This window comes from Accipiter gentilis, chromosome 17, assembly GCF_929443795.1.
Source record: "Accipiter gentilis chromosome 17, bAccGen1.1, whole genome shotgun sequence".
NCBI classification, from domain to species: domain Eukaryota; kingdom Metazoa; phylum Chordata; class Aves; order Accipitriformes; family Accipitridae; genus Astur; species Astur gentilis.
The window spans coordinates 16,517,957-16,523,340 of NC_064896.1; positions in this window are offsets into that span (position 1 = coordinate 16,517,957).

Genomic DNA, 5,384 nt, shown 5'->3' on the forward strand with positions numbered 1-5,384 from the left:
TGTTTTCTCTGTAAATTATAATCTCTGTATTATTTGATCAGTATTGAATATCTGGCTGGGGTACTTTGATACTCTAAGAAAGTGGGAGTGCATAATAGCTTAAGTGTTTACAATAATGACTAGGCCTGAATTGTGTGAGTGTGTTCATGACTCTTAAAATACTCTGATATACCTAGGAGAATATATATTTGACAACTAAATCAAAGGCTGTATGTTCTAGATGGTTGGTGTAGTACAGACAAGCTTGTAGTGTCAGAAAGGAGATTGTCAAAATTTAGCTCTTTCCAGCAAGTAGTAGGACCGTAAACTGTTTCCCAAATGCTTTCCTAACAGTGTTATCATGAGTAACAACATTGCCGGTGGTGTTCTTATTTTTTAGTTAATACAGAAAAGACAGCAGAGTGCAATATTAAAGCTGTAGCAGCGTAAGCAGTATTTTCAGTGAGTGCATCCATTAGCCACATGTGTAAGCTCAGGAAGGAAGGATTCAGACTGATAGTGATCTTGCAGTGAAGTGAACCAAGTTGAGGAATTGCAGAAGAGGAAGAATTGGAGTGAAGGTCAAGCCAGGACGTGGAAGTGAGTTAATGCCATTTGGCTACTATATGTTACGCAAATTAGCAGTAGATTAAAACATATAACCATTAGATTGAAAATACTTTTAGCTGAATCTGGTAAGCATTAATTCTGAATTTGTTAAACTTTTGCAAGCAATTAATTCTACAGAAGAGTCTCCAGAGCCAACAGTACTCTTCCAGTTGGCAGAAAGTCCTGCTGCTGAACAGCTGTGTCCTGCTCCAGTAGGACAGAAGAGAACTGAGTTAGTATGCCGAGTAGCTGATTCGCAAAACATTTAAGGCCTCAGTGCTGAAAATACCAGTTTTCTACTCTGAATAAGTACAGGAAGGAGCACACATGTAAATTCTGAAATGAAAGACTCTAGGCTGCTGTATTTTATCAGGCTAAAGGATAGCCCTAGAAGTACAATGCAAAAATGGAGCTAATAAGTGACATTCGTACAAATATTTCATTACCTGTTCCTCCCAACCTACTTCTTGCCATCTAGCTTTGGTCTGTTCTTACAAGCATTAGGTTCACTTCTCATTCCAATCCTGTTCTTAAGCTTATGTGCTAGAAGAAAATAGTCTGCCCATAGTAAAAAAGGGGTCAGATCCGTCAACAGCTGAAACTTTGCACTGATGCAGCTGTACAATTCTGAGATTTTAGTACATAAAAATCATAAAATCAATAGAAGTCTGCTGGCAATAGTTATTTTTCAAGCCATTAGCCATCAAAGCCATGCTGTATCTAACAGTATCAAAGTCCGTAGTCCAGTGTGCACACCTCTGTTACAGACAAACCTGTACACCTGGTAAGGCTATGTCTTGCCTTAAATATTCTAGATTTGAACTATGTGACTTCCAAAGCTATGGTGTGTTTATTTTACTATTTTCTCACAGGCACACACCTCACACTTACTACATACAATAAGATAAAGGAAAGGGCCTTAGGTAAGCAAGGCTGTTGCCTTGAGTTTGTGCAGAGAAAAAACACTTGAAAGTAGCTTCTGAAGTCTCTGATTACTGTGTGCACCTCTGTGAGCATTGAGTATGGTCATGAAATGTACAGGTCGCAGTAATGTATGTTTCAGATATAAATAGTAGATATTGTTGATGCTTATGACAATGGGATTTTTAAAACCTTTACCTGCTGTAGTGGGGGCTATCCATCTTTTGTACTCCAGAAGATGTTAGAGTTGTTAAGAGACAGTAAATCAGTAAGATAGTGCAACATGGCTTTGCGAAGTGACCTGTTTGTTTTGCATGTTTTGAAATCCCTTTTTTGTTCTGCCATTATTGTGCTTTTTAATAAAAGCTCCAAATCCCACATCATATGATGCCAGCAGGAGCTGAAGCTCTGGATATGCAGGTCTGCCTTGATAATGAAGTTATGTCTCTGCATGATCTCACAGCAGTTGTATTGCCTTCTGTGAAGTTATGCCAGATTCACAAGTATACAGTAATCAGATTGTGATCTTAATTGCTTAGTACTTCATAATTGGGGGGGGGGGGGGGATAGAAGAAGCATGTAGGAGTATGTTGTATGTGCTCTCCTGTGAAATTCCATTGATATTGGTATGCTGCTTGGGGGTGCATGGAGGGGATTTTATTCTCCAATTGCTTTAAGCCAAACCAAGAGAGAAGAAAATCCTAGGACTCTAGTGAATGGTTTCGTGTCTTCACAAAGACATTGGGATTAGTAGGACACTAACAGCTCGAGTCATAGCTGTGTGTATACTGACTGGTCTGAATGAGATGGATTTGCTGACCACAGCCGAGGAAAGGATGTCTTTGGAGGAGAATGACTTCCAGTATCTGTCATCCAAGCCCTGTTTCAGTCACAGTCTGCTATCCTCATTGGAGAATAGAAAAACATCCTGGCATGTGCAGATACCCCTATTTCATGTGACTCTTAGTCAGCTGGGAGGGGCACATAATTTAACTTTGTTTAGGATATCTTTTGCTATCGGAAGTTTATGCAAAGATATGAAAACACCTATTCAGCAGAAGCTGCCCTGACTTTAGGATTCATTTTCCACCTGTCATGCTTTTCAATAGCTCTCCTGCAGAACTGGTCTTGTACAGATGTTTTCATTGATGTTGTGTATTTTTTCAGTAGTCTGAACACTAAAAAAAGCTAGATGCATGTTTCATGTCTATACTTCATAGGTAAAATTCCTTCCTTTTATATGTATCCAGTTGTCTTTTGGCTAAGCTTTTGCTCAGTAGCTCAGATAGTAGACTGATTTTGTTTCAGAGCACCTCTTTTTAAAGTAGCTTTTGTGCCCTACAGAGAGAGAGACTGAGAGATTTTCTGTTGTCTGCCTGTGTACACAAACAGGATTCTCAAGTTGTGTCACTTGAGGGTGGTGGCCCACTGGTCTTCAGCCACCCCTGGGCAGGCCTGTCACTGCTTAAAAAATCTGTGCTTGTGACAACTACCACAACCACTAACAGGGAAAGGAAATAGGAGGAAAGTTTGATGTACGATTGTTGTAGTTTCCACAAGGATTAGCAATTGTAAGCAAATAAAAGAACCGAGAACCACAGATGCACCACTGATCACTTTAAAATTGCCGTTCTAAGGAGAACAGAACTCTTAAGTAATTGCTACTGAAGTATTCGATCAACATTAATGGGGTGCAAAACATTTCCTAGATACTAGAGAACTGTTCTGCATATACAAAGGAGTATCTTACACAGACTGTCCTACTTTAGGATCCACATACAGCTTTTTTATTGCAGCAAAACATGGTAAAAGCCTAGTGTATAGGTGTGGCTATGCCGTATTGTTCAAAACTTTGTCCAAGGAGGTTACTAACCTGCACAGCAACAAGCAGGTATTGTATACACTATGCTTGAGTAAGGTGGTGTTATTCCGTAACTCTGATTTCAGAAACTTGGATAAGAACCGGAATAAATTCACAGTAGGAGTAAATAGAGGAGGAAAACTCGGTGGTTTTCCATTAAAAATTTTAGAAAGTCATTGCATGATGCGGTGCTGGCATAGCAGGATGCCAGTTTCTCCTGTGCCCCTGCTCCTAATGTAGAGCTGCTGTGAGTCAGGGCCAGATTTCTTTATTCAGGGTCCAATGAGGATTTATATTTGTGTTCTAGTTAGATGATAACATGAGAAGCAGGAATATTTATGACAGGCGTGATATAGGCGACTCTCAGTTATCTAGGAGAGGAAGGGGTCATCCCAAGAAAGCATGAAGTAGGCAATAGAGAAGAAAAATAAATCAGGCCAAAGGGGAACATGGTTTTGTATACTGACCTTCCAAAAGATTTGTAAGTGGTTTCTGTAGAGACAGCTTCATACAAAACTCAGAAATGTGAAGTCCTATGTGAGGGGCGTTTGCTCTGTACCATGCACTGTTTGGCACTGAACTGCAGCTGGAGCATTGAGGAAAGGCCCAGCCAGTTAATCTGTGTCTTGGGTAATCTACACAGTAATAATACCTATCAGTTAGCTGCACCGGGTCACAAATTAGGCTATTTTATAAAGCTTTCATGTGTTGCTACACCAGGGGGTGCTGTCTCACAACTGATATGGAATTATGAGAGTGGTTTTTTTAAAAAGTGCTAAGAGGAAGAAAGTAAAGGATGTGCTGCAGATTTCGTCATAAAAGCAATGCAGGGTGATTTTGGCCCACTCTTGGGGTCACTTTCAGTTGTGTTTTGTGTATTTTCAGGTTGCCTAGCTACATATTAACCAGTGCACAGTGATGCTGACAGTTCAGGTTACTGATACAGTACATCTGTTTGAACACTGCCTTTTCTGTAGAGATTTTACTTTTCTGAAGCATAATGAGATAGATTTGGCTGTATACAGCTGGCCTAGGGAGGATCTCCTGTTTGAAAGGCATAATAATGAGTTCATTAAGAGAGGTGAAATACAGGAAATTCTAACTGTGACTTTGCCTGTACATTTGTAATACTAATCTAAGCAATTTTGTGTTTGAGCAAAGCCATAAATATGCATCTTATTTCACTAGATATTTCTTCTGATTTTTTTTGTGCGTTCTGTAGCTTGTAATTTTAACCTTTTCCAAACTCCATGTATCATTTTTTGATTGTATCAGTGCAGTATATTTCATCAGAATGATCCACAATTGCCAAGAATAGAATGGAGTTGCTGGCAAAAATGAGATTTCTTTTGTTTTGAAAAATCGGCATAATTCTAGCTATAGACTGTGGACATTTTATAATTGAGTTATATAAATGTGGATGTTGTCAAAAACAGTTATTTTACATAAGTATAAAACCCACAGTTTCTGTGGCTTGCAAGTCCCTGTTTCACTCTTTCTTTCACTGGAATTTCATTTAGGGGAAGCAGAACAAACTAAGCTTGTTGTTATCCTGGCCCCAACAAAAGAGCAGAGTTAGTGGGTCTCACCGTTCCTACATCTTATTCATGGTGTTTTTCAGGTTTGATATTTCATGTTTTCCCTGTAATATCTGATCAAAGGTCTAGCCTTTTACAACAGGTGGTCACACTAGCATCTTTTCATTGAAAACGTGGTCTATTCTTTTCTGAAGGTCTTACAATACTGTAAAGACTTATAAGAATTTTATCACGCTGCTAATTTTAATTACTTCCAAACTTTGGAAATGACACCTAACTTCTGTGTTTAGAAAGGTTAGGAAGCCATTTTCTTTTACAGTAATGATCATTTCAATTTCAAAATCTGGTCTTTTGGAATAACTGCTGTCACTGATATTCAGACCTTAAGCTCTATGTTATATGAGAATACATAAATATGAATGTGTAGAAACTTCACTCTAGATAAGATTCCTCAGGACCTTTACTTTTTTCCTTCC